General features: G+C 44.3%; 1 long non-coding RNA gene across 1 annotated transcript; it reads right to left on the minus strand.

The window, feature by feature from the left end:
* Positions 1 to 1,888: 1,888 nt before the first annotated feature.
* Positions 1,889 to 5,881, minus strand: LOC130605889 (uncharacterized). The gene is made up of 3 exons (XR_008973816.1): positions 5,846 to 5,881; positions 5,264 to 5,385; positions 1,889 to 2,710 (listed from the first exon to the last, which is right to left on the minus strand). It is a non-coding gene; the product is annotated as an uncharacterized LOC130605889 (long non-coding RNA).
* Between the last annotated feature and the right edge of the window lie 14,571 nt (positions 5,882 to 20,452).

Raw genomic sequence — 20,452 nt, forward strand, 5'->3', positions numbered from 1 at the left:
CATTGGGTTTTTACTTTCAGAAAGCAGTTATAATTCTATTTACTAGTTACTGCAGTTACCACCTTGCATTTCTCTTTGGAATCAGCAAAACACCAAGGATATTTTACATGAAAGAAACATTTATGTGATTTTGTCAAACAGTACAAAAGACATTTTGTGGATTTTTGCATTTTCTTAAGCCCTGTATATTTATATTTCTTGATAATACTCCAGAGTATGTGAGAAATTAACAGCTGTGCCTTGGAAACTGTACTAGCCTTTGCAGGCCAGACCCAGGTCAAGGCCCATAGCTTTAGGCTGTCAGTCAGCACCACACTGACCCTCTACTGAACCGTATTTCCACTGCCACAGAACATTAATTCTGATTTATCCATAAGAATGAACTATTTTGCAACGACAGAAGAGACCGAAATTGGTGCTCTTGGACTGGCAGGCTTTACCTAGGCAAGAGTCACGACCTACTAAGAGTCTTGCGGGCATGAACGCAAGTGGCACTGTTCTTCCTATGTATGAAAGGCCTGTAATGGGGGTTGTGACCCAAGAGGCTGGCTCGGTCTACAGTGTCTGCAGTCAGTAACAAAAAGGCTCATGAAGGAGCAAAACCCATCTGCTGCACAGTGGACCTCCCAGCAGGGCTGGGACGCACCTTCAGCCCCTCAGATGCTTTGCTGCACAGAAAGATCCAATATGGTGTGGAAAGGACCACAGCAGATGGTCTCTACAGGCCTATGCCCTGGGCAGCTTTGCCTCTGGGGCTCACAGCAGGCTTGTGTAACTGAGCCCAGTGTGTGAGGGGATCACCGCTGCACCCACAGCTACTGAGCTCACACAGCCTGAGGCAGGACACTCACAGCACGCTGTGCTGGTGGCTGCACCAGGATGGCCTTTGCAGAGCAGCATAATATAGAGCAGAACCAAAGACAGGTTTCTTTGTCTACTGCATTTGCTATCCTTAGCTCATTGGCTGCTGTGGTCTTTAACCCTTTTTTTGTTTTTTTGTAACATGCAGATGGAACTTCACGTTAAAGATAAAAAAAAAAAAAATCTACGTCTTTGTCAGAAAATACCTACACTTCTCCTCAAAACATGCATTAGACCAGTCTAGGCTAAGCTTATCATAAGTCTTAGATCTCTGCATGTTGCTCATTCCAATGCAGAATCTACAGATAACCACAGTAGAGAGAGAAATAGCTGAGGACACAAAACACAAGAAGAATTTTAAGTATTCACCACTAAAATATAGTATATATTAAAAATGCTGTCAGTGTTTACTGCTAAAGTCAAGAGCATCCCTGAATTCAGGCTTTGTTCTATATTTCATGCTAAATGCAACAATAAATATTGAATTACAAGAATTTAGTTTGAAAGTTTAGAAATATTTAAGGTCCCTCAAAAAGAGTTCAAAAATTACTCCTTAAACTAAATGGCCTTTCACAACATTCAGAATGCATTGAGGTTATTATTGAAAATCATGGAGTTAGCATAACTGCAAATCCTATTGCACAGTGTACCGTGTTATAAGAAGTGGTTTATTAAAGCATAAATGCATTAAGAAATCTAGGTCAGGGGTTTGATGTGGAGCCACCTCTGGCTATTCTCACCTCTGTGGGCCAAGCCCATCATGGGCCAAGCCTGGCATGGACCAAGCTTTAACAAACAGGAGCCACAGCTTCTCTGGCTCCCGGCAGGACTTCACCACCAAAAAGACACAGGGCTCAGACTCACCCAGAGAGAATTTATGTGGTGACATCCAGCAGGACTAGAAACTGCTCCAGCTGGGGAAACGGCTGATCTGCTTCAGAAGCACTTTCCAAATCTATGTTTATAGCCCAGCTGCAATCACAGCCCCCCCAAAACCTGGACAGGGAAAACATTTTGAGTTCACCAGTTCATGCAGTACTATTGGCATCAGTTCCGCTCATTAATTAACACTCCCAAGCCTGAGAACGCAGTTGTCTTTTACTTCCAGATGGGCCACAGAGATGATGCACTACCATAGGTGGGATGCAGGCACTACCGTGGGATGGCATGTGGGGACCATGGCTGGCTCCACTCTCTGGAACCCTCTGGGGGCACGCACAGCCCTTCAGGACAGGTCAGTCTGTGCCAGATGAATAGCCTTCCACACAAGGGTACTCACAAATTGACCTTGTCTCCCATTTTGCTTATTTGTAAAACAGACAAAAAGTCTGAAATGCTGGAGGAGCAGGAAAAGGAACAAGTTTTGGGTTCCCCCCCCCCCTTGTTTAAGAAGTATTTAAGGCATGTTAATTCTTCCTCGATTTGCTAGAGGGTCTCTTGGGGCACTCGAGAATATTACTTTTCCCATTGCTTCCTCAATAATTATACAGACTTTCATGACCAGAATTTCTTATCTAGGATATTAAACAGCAAAACCCCCCACTTTCCTGCGGTAGTCAAAGCTGTTCTTTATTTATCAAAGCAATATCCCTCCAAATCAAACAGGCCAACTCCTTCCTCCCTGCCCTGCAAAGCTCACTTGACAGCAGCAAATGCTTTGGAGCACTGGCTCAGCCTGGCAGCTGCAGCACCAACCACCCGCACCACTGATCACCCTTCAGGACTCCTGGCAAAGCCAGCCATGAAGGGTTGGAAAGGGAATCCTCCAGAAATGTTGTCCATCAGAAAGATGACTAAATCCACCTCACGGGTTTGCAAAACCACTGAAAAATACAAGTGCAGGTGACAACTGAAAAGGGAAGATACAAAACACATTAAACTTTCCAAAGTGAGCAATGAAATAAAATTATTCCAATGAGGAACACTTGCATTTAAAAAAAACTGGTACATATACAACCAGTCAGAAAGGCTACTCCCTTTTCCAGAACACACTGCTTCTGACAAGACCTTAACTTGTTGGCTGATGTCACCACTAACACCTGGGATAGCAAACTGCAGCCAATCCTTACACTGTTTTTGTGCTAATGACTGAACCAAGATCACTGGAGTCCCTGGCAAGCTTCCCATTTAATTCAATTAACTCTAACCAGGCCTGTGGTGATTGCACCAGTCAGCATAAGAGAAAGCCAGAAACTGGATCCCTGGATTCTGATGGTAAAAACCAAGAAAGTTTCCACTGTAACTTTCTAGTACAGTTACCAGCAGCCTAACCTGCTGTTACTGAGCAAACCAGCATCCAGAGGGGTTTTTATAAAACAATGTGGAAAACCATTATTTTCATCTCCAAAAATGCTCAACATTTTGCTGAGAAAAAAATGGAAGAAACATATTTCATTGTTCGGTGGGGGTTTGGTTTTGTTTTGGTTGTTTGTTTGTTTTTGGGGGTGTTTTTTTTTTGTGTTAGTTTATTCTAAAATGTTCTGCTACATGTCAGTTAAAACAAATGTTACACTGCATCTCCTTGTAGGCTGTGTTAGAGCTGCAGAGCCTCCAGGAAGATCATGTTTCCCCTAATGCAATGCAGATGTCTTGATGCCAATCTGCGCAACACACCCTGGGAGCTGCTGACCTCTCCCTGGGGACCCTGACACTTGGAGAGATTTAAGTTCATGAGGTATTAGCTAAAAAATGCAGCTTAACAGGGAAAAGACTTCAAGTGGAAATTAACTTTGAAGCTGGTTCCACAAACTGAATGCTATTGAGTCTGGGAATGTCAAAATGTTTCATTTAAATAAAAAAAGACATTCCTGACTCTTGTTTGGAGTTTTATTCTCACAAAAAAAACCTCCAAAACCAATAAATCAAAAATTCCTTGGTTTTGAGATGAAACCAAATAGAATCTATGTAAATTCCTCATCAGACATGTGATTTCATTCATCTCTAACTTCATTTAAAGATAATTTCCTTAGAACACAAGATAATTTCTTCAGAACACAAACCACAGAAAATTTAAAGTGTCTGATATAGCTACAGAACCGAGGGGGTATAACACCAAGTCCCTCCTTCCCCAAACTCACGAAACATCCGACTCTGCTAACACTATTAGCTGCTTTCTGCAAGCTGTGAAGAGGAGGAGGAGACTGGACGCTGAGGGTGGTGTTTGCACAGATGCAGCTCTCCAGCACATTTGGGTAGCAGGCCAGAACCAGAAGAACTTGAGGCCAAATCTGAGGAATGTATGAATATGATTGCTTTAGCGCAGACTTCTGTGAAACTTTGCAAGCCCTGACAGAAAGCTCTTAAGGCTGTTGAGCTGGTGGGGTAACTTGACTGGTGGGACGCTGTTAGCTGTGGTGTGAGTGGAGGATGTCTTGTGCTGCACGAGAACTTCTGTTACAATAGGCTGACCTAAACCCAAGAACGGAAATTAGCAGCCAGGGCCAGCAATGAAGTGTGATCCCACCAGGTCACTTCCAACAAGCAGTATATTTAGCAATCCAAGGCTGTGGGGCACAGCATACCACTGCTCAGCAGACAGAAATTCCTGCCCTTGGCCAGGCTCATCAGGCTATGCTCTGCAGCTGCTTAGGGGCTGAACTCAGGGGCTGCTTTTGGCTGCTCCCTGCCCCAGCAGCAGCACTATAAGCAGAGGCCGTGTAGCAGCACAGCTCCATGCTGTCAGCTCCTCTCACAGAAATCCTGACATACAGCATCCTTTTAATACTTAAATGAAATACGGTGATGTTTCTTGTGAAAGCGCTGACCATTCATTGACAACTGTCAGTTCAAGCTTAGGGAAACGTGAGGAAGGGTTTAAGTTTAGTACCTTGGAATTCTGATGAATATGAAAAGTAAATTAACCAGGGAAAATTAAGCTGCAATAACAAACTGGTGTATCCCCTCAGCTGACACAATTTCCAGGTCTGTGTGATAGTAAAAAAAAATAAAAATAAAAAAATAAATAAATAAAGATTAATACTTCCCAAATATTTTCCTTTTACTTTTGAACATTCTTCTACTGTAAGCCCCAAAGGGCTGCAACATATTTGCCCACTCACATTATTTAGTTAAGAAGTTCTGAAACGGAGATTTGCATAGATGTTCCCTCAGTGGTGCTTTTGAAGTGTTATGTCTGATATAGCTGGTAAAAACCCTAGAAGTCTGTATACTGCCAACATAAATAGTGTATTTAAGGATGGGGGATTATCCATTCTTCGACAGGGCTGTGCTACATATCACTAGCTGTCATACAAAGTCTGCTGTCAGTTGCTAGCAGCAATTTTGTCTGAAATTGAGTCCAGCACAAATAATGCTCAGATAGACTTTTCTCCTGGAAAACAAAGCCTTCAGACCTTCAAAAGGAACTCTAAAGACTCATATGTGACCACTATCTTGGACATACCTCAGAAACAGCATGAGTCAGCACAGATTATTGAAGCTTCAGAAAGTTTTGGTTTTTTTTGTGGAAAGCCTTTTCTGGCATTCCTGTCATCTTCTGGCCTGTGTGTGGATCCTCTAGAATGGCTGAGAGTATAACAGGGAAGCCAAAATCAGTGTTAATAGTTAACATAATGCTGCGTTCCTCCCTGCAAATTCACTGGAGAATAACAATTCTTTGCAAATATAGCTCAACTGCTCTAGGTCAGCAACCAGTCTTTGAAGTTAGGAAACCAATGCTGTGGGTCCAGCTCATTAAATATATGTTTAAACAAACCACTACATTTCATGGAAGTTTTTCCCATCCCACAGCTCCAATGGACAGAGGTGCCAAGCACCCCTGGCAAGGATGCTAGGCATTTGTCTCCCATGCACTCCCATCTACACATTCAGCATCTTCCAGAAGGGAATAAACCTCTGCATTGCACTTTAACACCTGACCATGTCCAGGTATTTTCTAGATGGCCCCAGTTACCCCATCAGGCATCACTTCAATACTAAAGATCCATAAGGGATAACATAGGGAAGACTAGAGCCATACAAGCACCTGCAAGCAGATGTAACACTGTGAAGCACAGTTACACCCAAAATGTCCACCCTCGGCAGTGCTGACTGCTCTTTGTGAGGCCAGGCTCATGTGCTGCTGCGGCCACGCAGCAATCCAGAGTGCGCCTGTATGGAGCAAACCGCATTATGCTCAGGCTGTGCTGGGACCGCACCAGCAGCGGGACAAGGCTGAACCTGCCGCTGCCCTTTGTTCTGACACCTTGTGCCCAGCATGTGCAAGGGACACACAGTAGAAACCCATGGGCAGCTGCTGCCTAAGGAACACTTCTGTCCTTTTTGCTGCTCACAGATATGGGGCCAGAGCAGCACATCTCTGCAACATCCCCAAATTTGCAGACACCCTGTTTTTGATTTGTGAGTTAGAGAGCTCTAATGTAACTGTCTTAAGTAAACCTTTATCTTTTACCAAATGGGGGGTCAGCTGAGGCAGTATCGTGCCTGAGCAGGGCTGATCTTGTGTGGGTCATGGTGGGGCAGCAGTGGGATGGCAGTGGGAAAAAAAAAGCCCAATCCAAAAACAAACAAAAACCAACCAAACAAAAAACCTCACCCTAAAAAGAAACAAAACACACACCCCCCCCCCCCCCAAACCACCCCAACCCAACACCCCTAAGGAAATACCTACAACAAACCCAATGTAAAAACCCCAAGCCTTTTAAAGCATTTCCAAATGGTACCCTGATACTCCTGCTGGGTGTCAGGTTATAGGAACTAGACAATCCAGTCATAACAGCTGAGGAGCTACATCTGGAACTGCATCACCTGCTTCACAGAGCTGACAATAGCATTAGCATGAAACTAAAATTGGAGGCTTGAGCACTGCAGTCACTGAAACTGATGACAGTTCAGCAATTCATATCCCTCATTTTTCTTGACTGAAATAACCATAAAATCAGCTCCCATTCATGCTTCTCCCTGCTCCTCAAGGAAAAGCCCTGGTAAGCCTGGCATGCCTTGCACACAGGGAGTTCAACTGACACTTCTTCCAGGGCTTTTAACATTCCCAGCAATTAAAGTGTCGGGAACAAACTCAAAAAGAGATCATGTGTTCACAGATCAGCGTTGTTTTACAAAAATGCCAGGGCATGGGAGTCATCATTAACCATCACCCGTGCATGAATACTTACGAGACACAGTAGATTAGGAATGGACAAATAAAAACACATGCAGGATAAGGACAAAAGATCAGGAGAGAGAAGACAGGAGAGAAGTGAGGCTGTCAGATGCTGAATCTCCTCTGCACTGGAGTTGAAGGATGTTACTAGTGCAGAGTTTGCCTCATGGCTTAGAAAGGGCTATTTGTCCATTTACTTGAGCCATTCAGAAATAAGAATTAAAGACTCTCAGAGAATGACTAGGTGGCTGGATGCAAGTCTGTGAGTACACACATTAGGTGTGCACTGGAAGAGCCTCATCAGCTGTCCTGCTGCCAAGGCTAAAATGGGATTCTGACTCCAGGCCCTCTACTCAGTAGGACAGCTAGGTCAGTGCTACATTCTTCCTCAAGCAGCAACTTGGTTTACACACTAGCTCTAGAAGTGACTTCCTTTGCTTTAGTAATATTTCTGGGATGCAGTTCTGGTTCATTGGAGCTGAGTGGAAATTCAAGACAAAAAAAAAAAAATCTGATTTCTGTTGTTCTTGGATAATTTCTTACTATTAATTCTTCATGTGATAACAAAGAGTTACTATATAGTCTGAAAGAAAATGAGAATAGATTTACAGTAACATTATTGTCAAAACTACTTCCTTCAAGTGGGTTGTGCTTAGGTATAGGCAAATTTTCCATTTTGTTCCTACCACTTGCTCATGTGGTGCCCACAGCTGCAGGGCAAGAGTGCAGCATGGACCCGATTATGAGACGCAATTGTGCAATGTCACTTGGTCCTATGTGCAGGTAAGTCTGAACTGATGTCAGGCTTGTGCTGTTCCTAGAGTACTAGGGAGTTGCTAATATTAACAGCTAAGGAAGTGAAAACATCTCCTGCTAAACACCAGATCAGGGTGTCAGAGTGGAAAACAGGCCCAGCCTCTGTGAGCACGCTTTGTAAATAACTCAGATGTTCTTTTAAGGTGCGCAACAAAATTTATTGAAAGGAATGTGAGCCTTTCCATTGACCTCACTAGGGTGTGTCACATATATTAGGCAGAGAAAAATGCCTAATGCTATTTAATCGTACATTTACTTACAATATGAGGGGGCTGTTCTTTAAGACCCAGAACAAGAGACTGAACATACTGTCATTACAGCTGCAAAGTCACTGCACTGAAACAATTGCTCTGTCCCAATCCCAGAGAAAATGTGATTAAGACTTGCTGTGAAGTATATGGCAGCACACAGACTCTTGCAGGCTTTCAATGCAAGGACTCTGTGCATACCCTTCTGCCTGTAGTGTGCTCACCTGCAATTTGTCAAGCTTGCTGCAGTTTTATTTTTAGTTCTATACAACATTTGGAGTTTCTGATCCATAAATACATCTCCTCACGGTGGTACATTTGGAAAAGCCACAACGTGCTACCGCCTCCGCTGGCAACTGAAGCCTCTGATCACTGACAGTGTTGAGCTTCCAAACCAGTTCCTCTTCCGTTCTTTCATCAGCATCTGGCTTGCTTTTGGTCTGGACACAATTTTATTTGCACCTTCTGGTCCAGATGTTGCCTGTGGCTTCTTGCAAGAATCTCCCAATTCTGCTGCAACCCACATGGAAGGAAGGAGCATGGTATAAGATGTGTTCTTCACCTCAACTGCCATAAAGACCTGGGCACGGCTGGGCTCCTCTGGTGCTGCTCTGCTCCTTAATGTAATTAAGTGCAGTCACACAGCTCACTGCAGCTGGTTGGTCTCTCCTCCTCCCTTCTTCCTACACTTGCTGCAGGCATGAAATGTTCCCAGGTTCCCACAGTCATCCCCCAAGGTATGCCAAGCCCATATGTTGCTGTCCCCTTTCACACACATTACAAAAGAGCCATAAAATTTGCTCCTTGGAGATACGCTTCTTTGTGCACAGTCCACCCAGCAGAATGAAGAAACCTAGCCAAGATGGCCACAAAACCATGTTGTTGCTTAGTAAGACTTCATTTAACAGTGACATGAAGTTTATTATTTTGGGGTTAAGTAATATAACCCACCATATTTTCAACATAACATGCCTACTTAAGTACAACTGCTTTATAGTCTTTTGCTTTAAAATTTCAGTTTGCCAGGAATAAAAATGTCCTATATTATACTGCAGACATCCGTTCATTCCCCATTTTTATCAGCATTTAGGGCTATGATCAGAAGACTCTGACCTTACTCTAAAAATCAACTATATTACAAGCAATCAAGTACCTGTATTGAAAGTCCACAGTTTACAGCTGCTCTTGGCTGCCCCCGGTAGCTAATGCTGTTGGAGACATTTGCTCTGTCCTAGCATGCAGAGGGGAACACGGTGTTTCACTGTCACTGCCAGCACTTTCCCGGTGCTCCGCTCCCCCTCTGCGGGCTGTGCAGGTCCATCAGCCGCTAAGCCCAGCTCTTCAGATGACATTGGCGTCTGTCCCTGAGGAGAGCACTATCCAGTGGACTGAGGCTTTATTTAAAGCTGGCTGTAAAACATACACCACTGATCAGCATGTATTTTAAACACCAGACTTTTTTGAACTATGCTCCCAACCGACAGGTTTTAAGGTAACATCACATTTGTCAGCATCACAAATGATCGCTACTTTAACATCAAAATATTTCCCTTCAATTAAGCATCATCTGCAGAGTTGTCACATGCAGGAAGACATTTGAAACAACTCTCTAGGATGCCAATACAGAATCAGCATAAAAACTGCTCTTTGAATGAAAGCTTAGACTTCTGGCTGGAAACACCTCCCAAGCAGCAGCAATTGCTGCTCACGTCACAACATTCTTGACAACAACAGCTAAAGATCCCCATTTCAAAAGCGACTGAATGTTACAGTGCAAAGCTAAACACTCATTCATGGCTGTGACAGCTTTGTGGGGCTCATCTCCCTTACTGTCTCTTAACGCACATGAATTATCCTCCCAAATAGCTACTTTTCTATCAACAATATGCACAACATCTTTCAAAAGGCAAAATGGAAATCCCTGCAAGTATTTTTGGTGCTGCTTCCAGCCAGAAATAACAGTAATCTGATCCACAAGTGAATTCCGTTTCTGTTGCTGAATTCCTTTGTACAAATATCTCTGCTTTGAAAAGGTTTGGCAACAGCAAGGCACAAGCTAATTTTACTTATAAGGTGTGACTCAAAGAAGATTTGCAAGTTTCCGAATCACAGAAAGTAAGCATCTGTGGCCTCTTACCAGTTCTGTCAAGAGAAAACATCACAGTTCAGCTATTTTAGATGCAAATTCAGACCTACTTGCTGCAGCCCTGCAGATCCCCACCTCCCACCACCCTCACGCTCTCCCCAAGCACAGCAACATGACCAAATCCAGAGTCTTGTCGTGGGACATAGGAAACTTCCAGCCCCATTCAAACCTTCTGTTGTTAACAGGCTACATTACCATGGGCAAAATTTAGCCTGCAGTGTTAGAAAGTGGAGTAAATCATTAATTCGAGAGAATTCAGAGAACGCTTTGTGAAAGAAACAGGTGACCAAGGAAATGGGGAGCCACTCTCCACATTGCACAGTGCCAAAACCCTGGGAAGCTCAGTGACTAAGCTACAAAGACTTTTGCAGTAGAAGCGAATCTTCAGGGGCTGTATAGTGCCTATGGCCTGGTCCTGCTGCACTGTAAGCAAAGGCCTACAATTAGTTAATACCTCTGTGTTCTTTTGCTGCTGAGAGAGCTCCCACTCAAGGTAAGGTTGCTCTGAGGATGGGGACAGCTCTGCCACACTGGCTGCAGCAGCCCTGGGGAACATGCAGTTGGCCTGCCTACTTCTGCAGTCCCTGGGAACAGGCACTGCCACCCCACAGAGTTTGCCAGGCTGCTAGGGCCAGAGCTGCTGTGAGCACTCCTCTAACATTTTCATCTCTTCATTCACTGCTTACGACAGACTCGATCCCCTCCAGCCCTGCAGGAACAATGCTGAGGGCTGGAAGGCTTCAGCATGTCTTTCCAGCAACAATTCATTGCTCTCCAGCCTCTCAAAGACCATTTTATCACCATGCCCCAACTCATGGGTGAACACCACCATATCATCTTTCTTAAAATGGGTCTTGAGGGTTTACAGATGTCAGGCATGGTATAAAAATTAAACAGAACTGTTTGAAGGAACGAAGGGTCCTCCATCTCCCAGCAGTCGTGAGATCTGGCCATTGAACATATGGGTGAATTGTCCCATAAAATTCAGTATCAGACATGCTTAATTTTGCTTCATCATTTTTATACACTGCTGCTCTGCAGCCTGACAGTTCATCTTCTACACAGCTCCATTTGTCAAACCAAATTGTTCCCTGACAGTCTGCAGAGACATATATTTGCCATCTGCAATCTATTCCTCGGTTTCTGGCACATATTTTCAGTGCTTTCTTTTGAAAGCTGTTTCAGATTTCCATGGGCTTCTTCATAACCTCTGCTAGCAAAGCCTCACACAGCCTAATTGTTGACAGCTGTGTCATGAGAAGTATTTTACGTATCTTTTGTTGTTCCTCTTGCTGTATGCATACAAGTTGCTACATTAAGAGCTTCTGAGCTGTGGAACACGCACCAGGATGTGGAAAGACGGTATCTCCTGAGAGTGAGTTATAGGGATTTAGTTTGTTACAGTTTTACAGAAATAGTTGCAGCTCTATACAGTAAAATATTGACAAGTAAAAGGCATTTGAGCAAACAGGCATGAAGCTCTGAAGTTTCAGATTATTGGTAAGCAAGTACAGAGTTAATCAGTGTAACGACTGGAGGATGCTCAGAGAGTATGGATCGTTTCACAAAAGAAAATCCAAAGCTATTAGCACATTTGTCAGAGCTAGGAAAACTTGCAAAATTGTATTTTCCTGCTGAAGCTCCAAGGACCAGCAGGGTCCATCTCTCTGACAAAGGCACCTGTGTCACATTGGCTATGACCAAGCCAGCAGTCAGGCTGGTTATCAGAGTAGGCCAAACAAGGCTGTGGAACCTCTGCTCACACCCAATTGTAGCACTAAGAAGAAAGCAGCCACAGCTGTACTTCAGCCCAGAAGCAGAAGAACCTGGTACAGGCAGTGTCTGTGCCTCTCTGATCCAACATTCAACTGTGACTTGTGATACATCCTGTATCCATGGCAAGTCTCATTCCAAGGCAGTCAAGACACATACCTAGATGCAAAAACTTCTTTATGTATAGCAAAGGCCAGCATTAATAAAACATTTAGGTAGGGGCCTCTGTAACTCTTGGGACACTGAGTACCCTATACTCTCATGTTTCACTCAGTACCATCCCACATGAGAAGTACTAGGCTGGAAAAAACTAAATCTCTCCTTTTCTTTTAGAGTTCACATTTCAGTTTCATGGTAAAGAAAAATCCAGTAAAAACAAACAACAACAACAACAAAAAAACACAAACAAAGGATATACCCCAACCCCCCAAATAAAATCACTGTTGTTTCCCCCCCCCCCTCAAAGCAGAAAAGGGACTGCAAGTATCAGCAGAAGATGTGGCATATGCAGGGGATGCGAGGTTGTGGTGCTACTACGAAAGATGGAAAATGCTGAGGACTAGTTCTGCAAGGCTGAACACAAATCTGAAACATCTGTTCACACAACTTGAGATGAGCTCTCAGTCAAGTAACATAAGCACAAACTCTCCCTGACATCAGTGCAGAACAACTATCAGCTAAGCTTTTTGTGGAAATCTAAGAATCCAGACACTTGATGTTCCCTGCAAGCACAGAATAACAATGCATTTTTACTATCAGCATATCATTTGCAGAGAAAAATTAGTACTTTTTAAAAGTATTCTAAATCCTGAAATCTTTGTTTTTTTCTAGAACTAAACTGTACACACTCTGCTTTAGGAGCTACTCAAACTGGTCAATTGCTGTACATATAACATATAGCTCAGGTCAGCACAATTGGTGCTTGAGCACAGAATGGTTTGGGTTGGAAGGGACCTTAAAGCTCATCTAGTTCCAACTTTCCTACTATGGGCAGGGACACCTTTCTGCTAGACAGGTTGCTCAAAGCCCTGTCCAACCTGGCTTTGAACACGTCTGGAGATGGGGCAGCTACAGCTTCTCTGGGCAATCTGCTCCCCTATCAAAAGCATTATCCAATGGGCAGAGAGCAGGATTTCAGCTGACAGTATTGGAGGATAGAAGTCATTTGCATAACTTGCATCCAGACCTCAGTTCACGGCTCACATTTCTTGTTGCATCTCCAGATTTGGTAGGAGAGGGTGCTCCTCTTTTTGTGCATTTTTTGCAGGGTTCAGTTCTCATAAATGCCCACCTATACTTACAGAATAAATACTTTTTTAGCAATATGAGATACACTAATAAAAGTGCAGTGGCAGATCAAGCAAAAAACTGCAGAACCATGTGATATATACACCTCTTCCCTGCTTCTACAGCTCCAAAGCATGTGTTGCCTGCAGCTCTTCAAGAAATCTCTGCATTCAATACATTTTAAAGAATGAACCCCCTCCTGTTAACTATAAATTGGGGTCAGTTTCTGGTTCTACTCCTAATTCTATATGTGCATGTAAAAGCCACTTCGTTTCCATGCTGCTGTTCTCAAATCCTTTGTCTGCCTTGCCTCTTCAGCAATGGCTAAATAGGGATTGTCAGATCGTCCTCAGCTATGTACCTGCACAGTATCCAAGGGAGGGAACTGGATTTGAAACGGAGGACTCTAAAAGCCACAGGAAGAAGGGAGGAAAATAAATAAATAAATAAAATAAAATAAAAAAAAATAGTGGTACATGGTACCCAGTAGCTTTCCAGTGGTGTGGGGGGAAGGCCCTGCCAGTTATTTTTGCCTTCCTTCCGTACAACAGTAGATGGAGCTCTCCTTTCACCAGCTTCAGGAGTCCATTAATGCCTGCAGTATTACAAATTCGAGCACTGTAATTATTCTGTCAGCACCTGCTAGGGCTGCTACATTTGACCGATCTGTGGTGGCTACAAAGGGGGGATCTCGGGCTCCACAGCTGTCTGCTCGACATCACTCAGCAGCATGAAATTCTCCAAAACTTGTAAATGACAAAAATCTTTGATTAACCACAGTATTGCCTTTCCTTCCAGTTAAGCATTGTGTAATGTGCTTCCTTTGTAAATTTTTACCAGGATTACACAGAATGCAGTACAGTTTGGAAATGACATGGCATGTTTTATTTCTCTTGCAAAATAAGGAATGAGAGATTTTGCTTGCCACATTGAGAGAACATAAGAAAAAAAATCTTATTATGCCTGCGAGTACTGAGGACTGCATTATCCGGAGGATTTTACAGGCACTAAAGGTCAAGGGATCTGTGGCCAATTTCTCAACAATTGCCTGCAGACCTAACACCTACAATCTGTATGTAACAGCAGGACAGGGGCGGGGGGATGAGGGGCAACACTGGCATTTACTTGCATCTCTGCAAGCTGTGAAAAATTACAAATGCAGATGTTGATTTTCTCTCTTCCCACCCCATCTTTATGTGCTGCTGCAAGTGACTCCAGTAAAACCCTGCACAGATGCAGAAGGCCTTTGTGATGTTGTGCACCACAGGACCAGAACTACAGCTGCAATTTCCTCAAGACATATCAGCCATATTTTCTGCAACAAGAGCTGGCAAATTAAATACTGCAGATAAGTGAGAACAAAGTTAGGCTGCTCTCTCTCGTTCTGTTTGTTTGGTTGTGTTTTTTTCCTCCGGGGTGGTGGGGTTGGTTTTTTGTTGGCTGTGGTTTTGGTTGCCTTTTTAATGTACCATGCACATCCTGCTTCATTCTGCTAAAAATCCAAATGCAGGCTTGACTTTAAAGAGTAATCACATGCTACTAACTGCCAGGGAAGGATATCTTCAAAGCCAATGTACAACTTGTTATTCTTTGGAAGCATGTACTGCAATATAAGCAATATATAAAAACATATTCCGACCTTTTTTTAGATTCTTTGAAGAAGATTTCATGTTACGCAAGTAGGCAAGCCAAGAATATTGTAGAGTTACATGAGATGCTGGAGATGATATTTGCCAGCAAGGTAATTCAATATACATCTATTCTTGCATTCAATAATTAAAGAGAGGCCCCCAGCAGTGAATTGCTGGGTGATTTTCTCACAGCCTCAGATACCTCAACCACCAGAAAAGTGCCAGCACCTGCAGACAGGCACTGGCAACTGTGCACCACATCTTCACAGGCAGGTACAGAAACACAAGCAGGCAGTATTTTCAGCAGAACTGATTTTTCATCTCTCTGAATAGAAGTTAACAGAACAAGAGAGATTAGACACCCATCTCTGAAGACAGGAGTTTTCTACCAAATAGCCCAGTACTGACTGACTTTCTGGATTTAAGACTTTATCCTGTGTCTAATTCTGCACAGATATAATGGCCTGTTGAGACAGGATCTGTGCTTCAGCCCTAAGAGAGCAAAAATCTAGGTAAAGACTTTGACATTTGGTCTTTAACGAACAGAAGCCAAGAGCTGACAAATTAAATACTTCAGAGAAGTGAAAATTAAACAGTCCTGCAGTCACAAGTGTTGGCATATGGAAAACTGCCACTAAGCTAATAATAGAAGTGTCTACCGCAGCAGAGAGGGAGGTCCCAGTGTCCTAGAACAAGCCATACATCTGGGCACTGGGAAGACAGCCATTAGGCAATGTATGTTTAAGTAGCACGTACTTGCTACCTTCCTACCAGCTATTCATCTTTGCAACCACAGGCTGAGGGCAGCAGTCCACAAGCGATAATGTCACACTGGGGACAAAAATCAGGTTGGGCTCTACCCGCCAGGCTCCCATTTTAGCAGACAAGTTTCCTGTAGCCACAGGAGCACAGGGCTCATTGCCTGGCTGAGTACACCTCCTTTACTTAATTCGCCAAAAAATGGAAAACTGGTTTGTTTGTCACACACTTGCATGTGCATATTCTGGACACAAGCTACTTTCTCTAGTTACTTCAGGTATCTATGAAAAGCATAAACCTGCCTGGGGACAGTCTTTCTTGCTCACTGCAGCCCTGACCCCTGCATAATTTCTTTGTGCACAGTGGAGCCATGCTGCTAAGAAATGAGAGGAAAACTGGGGTCATTACATGGAACATGACCAAAGCATGCAGATATTACTCACAACCAGAGCATGAAAATGATTTACAGACAGGTGATTATGAAGCTAATCTATAGTGCTTGCATAAGGTACTCACTTGATACAGGATGATAATGAATGATACAGGAAAGCAAATCAAGATGGTGGAACTGCAGACAGACGTTAGGCTACATACCTTCAGCTGCCTACACCTCTACTCAAGTAGAGATGGGAAGACCAAAAGTGTGCTGCTGGCTACTGCAGCACAGCACAAGATCATGTATATATTATAGTACCCTAGGAGGAAAAGCATACTCATGTGAAACATGCACCACTCACATATGCGTAGCTCTCTTGGAGATGACAGACAAGATGACTCCTCCTAAATAGTGTCCTACACTCTGTAATGAAGATAGCTGACAAGAGATAATGGGCACTAAAGAGCAGAAGTGAGATAAAGCACTAAAGAGAAGAGGGAGATAAAGTGCTGAAGAGGAGATATGCGTGAGTGCACACACACACAGGGACATAAAGTACAGGCAGGTTCTGCCAGTTTCAGCACTGATTCACGGCTTCTCTTTCTGAAGTATCTGGCCCTTATACTTAGGAGACTTTCAGAAGTATCAAGCTGTGTAGTAAGGGACAAACCAAGTGGATCCATCAGTCTAGGGAAGAGCAGCTCCTGGGGGCTGAGGGTGCAGGAAGAAGCTTCTGCTCCCAAGGAGGCAAAAGGAAACTTCAAGAAGTTTCTCAGCTGTCTGGTTCTGTACCCACTGACATGCACTCACTGCAAGAGATATTTGCTGGCTCAAGATGATGCACCATCAGTTTGGATGATGACTACAGGAGGGACAATTAAGTCATCTTCCCTTTTTGACAGAAAAAAGGCCCAAGAGTATCGGATTCACTAAAGGGGATTTCTGTCCAACTATCCCTTTCAGAACACCTGTTAGAACAGCCTTAAAACCTACCAGCATCATGTTCTCCGAGTTTATGCATAAAACACCTGCTGCACACACACAAGCTGCTTTTCAGTCAAGTCCAATACTGATTATCTGTTACAATGGCAAACGTATGCAGGGCTTTTTACTACAGTCATACACTCCAGAAAAATCCAGTCTTCTTTGCCTATGATTACAGCAAGAAAAAACAACCTCAAGAGAAACTGAAAGTTTTTCTATTTAATGTTTCAGATTAGAAGGCAAGAGACAGTTGAACAGTTCTGCCCCTTCTAGCTGCCTCCAGCAAATACAGCTGCCGTCCTCCACAAGCAGGAGTTAACTCACAATTTTCCCGTCGGAGCTGGAGGTTTGACTTCCACAGCGCTGACCACAGGGGACACACCTGTGATGATTTTTTCAGGGCTGGCCAGGTTCCTCCTCCAGTGAGGAGGAAGGGATGGAGTTTTCCTCCTTGTTCAAGGTACAGGCTGCTGTGGCCAGGCTTGTCACCAGCCAGGAATGACAGGAAATGCTTCTTAAGGCCTGCTCTTTCCTCAGCACAGGGTACCCACCACAGCCACAGAAATCTTCTGGCACCAAGGATGGTGCCCTGGCCTTCTCTGCTACTGCTCTGGGATCTCCCCTCACTCTAGCCCCTTTATGCCCGTCTCTTCTGCTGCCACCTTCAGTACCTGTTCTCTCCTGCCCCAGCCTTGGTTTGAACAGCATGTGATACAGCAAAAAGTGAAGAGCAGGAGACATAGAGGAATACCAGGAGGGCTCATGCCTTCTTACTCCCTTCTTGGCACTCCTGGGAAGGTGACATTTGACCATTCATAGCAATGGTGTTGATATCACACTGGGCAATAGCTCACAAATTAAAATAGCAGCAACACTGCTGGTACTCACAAGTCTCAGAAAAGAAAGGTGGTGTGGAATTGGCTTGTTCATCTTTTCCATGACAGGAAACATGCCAATCCCTGTTACCAGCACAAACATTGTCTACTTTGATGATTCTTTGCAACTCACAATACCGTGCACGAGGACCACACAAATAAGCAAAACCACAGTATTCCTTTTGCCTTCTATGGCAAAAGTTTAAAATGCAGTAAGTCCCAACCTCTCCGCATTGTTCTTGGTATGCACCAAAGCATTCAGCTGCTCGCTATTTATCGTGTTACAGCCTATGGAGGTACCAACTTTCTAAATACAGCAAACTGGTCACCCAGCAGTCAGCTGTTGCAGCGACTGCAGGGCAGGCAGCCTTTCCAGGGGCTGGAACCTCATGGCCAGCACAGGCTGCCAGTGACGGCACCAAGAGGAGCTGCCAGCAAGCTTGCCTCAGTGAAACAAGAATCTTCCGCTTTCTATCCAAATCCATTAACAGCAGAGAGAAGAGTCAAGGAGGAGGAAGGGTAGCCAGCTATTACAAGTACATGTACAGCACTGTCTTAAGCTACCATTTTTCAATTACTTTTCTGCTTTATGGCCCTTAGCACAAGCAGAAAAATGGAATTGAGGTGCAGAAAGTAACCAGTTTTTCTTTCAGCTTCTCATGCATTCACACCAAATCAGAGCTTGTATCAGGGATGCCCCCAGGAAGTACTGGAAAACATATTCAGAGCTTTGTGAAAAAATGTTTTTACAGGACACAGGTTGCTTCAGAAATTACAAGCAAAAGGCACTGAAGTGTAACAACTTTTTGAGAGGTACCTCCATCAGAAGATTCCTATGGCATTTCAGATACCCAACACAAGCCTGGTGGGCAAGAGCAGGGCTGTGGCCAGGCGTACCTGCAGCCCTTTGCCCTAGTGCCAGTTATGCATGACCACTGAGACAGGGACCTTTGGTGAGGCACCTCACCACCATCATACCTGATGGAGCCTGACCCCTAAGCAGCTGGGGGTGTGTCCCAGGCATCCCCTTCCATGGGCTCAGTTACGAGGCATGAACATGAACAGGGGTCCTGCTGAAGCAGCCACCCCCCCCAGGTGCAGCCTGCAGCAGCTCTGCAGCAGATCCCAGCACGGCACAGAGGCAAACAGCCTCCCAGCTCGCTGCGGGCTTGGTGTGTTTGGAGATGCCTGCATGCACCGCAAACCACTGGGGGAGAGTGTGAAGAGGCTGCAGAAGTACCAGCACCATTCCTGAGGCCAGGCGCTGGAGCACAGATGGCCAGAACACATTTGAACCAGTACATGCAGGCACCCTCTCACCAGGGGGACAGCACATGGCTCCCAGGCTACGAGGCTGTGTGCTGGTGTACCTCATGCCCAAGGCAAGGGAAGAGCTTCCCAAAGGGTACTAATAAATGTGCAGAGCAGTCCAGGACCCTCCACTGGGCAAAACTACAGTGATGAGAGCCAGCTGAGCTCTTGGAAGCCTTGTACCCAGCTTCAGGAGGTCTGCAGTAACCCAACAGACCCTGGCGTCAGCTCTTTGCTTTCCCAGGCCTTCCAGGGGAAGGCCAGGAGGGAACAGATGGCTCTGAGACAGAGAATGTGTTGCCAAGCACCCCAACCCACACACACAGATCTCCTCTGGAGATCTTTCTTTCAAGCCATGCTGCCTGCTACCACTGGTGAGAGCCAGCACGACTCCAGTGGTGCGAGCACAGTCAGGGGCCTGCTTGTCTCTTCCCACACCTGAGCAGTTCATGCTCCAGCTTAAGAAGTCTTCGTTAAGGACCAAAACATTCCATTTTTTGTCTGGGTGCATGATGCACACTCAGTCCTGGATGCTATTGGAAGGAGGTGGCAGTAAAGACCATCTCCCTTCCCACAAACAACTTGAACTTGCTTTCTTGTATTAGCTTTTGGTTCATTTGTCTTTACTCTAAATTCAGCCAATGAATTAGCTAGATGTTTTAATGATCAAATTCTTTGTATTTCTTATTAAAAGCTGGTTCAAACAGCACTGCCTTTCGTGACTGCATACATGGCTTTTGGGGTGTTACGCACCTGAATTGCTGTAATTTGCCCCTTCACTGAAAGTGAAGGTTTTTCACTTCAGGGGAAACAGCATTTGCAGTAACAAGCTGTCCCTCAGGCCCCAACAGCACAAGCACAAACTGTAGTTTACTGTAACATGCCAGCTATTCCAGATTTCTTTCCACCTATATTATATACAGCATGGAAGCTTCAGGAACTATAATTCATGCAGAATGTGATTTTCTTTCACACATCAAGCACCAGCTTGCAAAATAAGCCAGCAGTCCTGATTTTAAAGGTTAGAGCAAAATGTCCAACCTCAGTCCCAGGGTGTCCCAAGTAGCAGATATTTGGGTGTAAAAACGTGGTGCACAATTGCCTCAAAGCTGGTATATGCACGTGCAGCTTGGAAATACAAAACCCAAAAGGTAGAGATTTAATAAAAATGTGGCCGCCAATACAGAAAAGCAGGAGAATATATGGGCAGAGGTCTAATTTCATACACAATAAATGCACGGTAGTTTTATGGGTATTGGTCATTTGC

This window comes from Pezoporus wallicus, unplaced genomic scaffold (genome assembly GCF_028554395.1).
Source record: "Pezoporus wallicus isolate ANWC-B61680 ecotype Strahan unplaced genomic scaffold, APGP_CSIRO_Pwel_v1 scaffold_7402, whole genome shotgun sequence".
NCBI lineage: Eukaryota > Metazoa > Chordata > Aves > Psittaciformes > Psittacidae > Pezoporus > Pezoporus wallicus.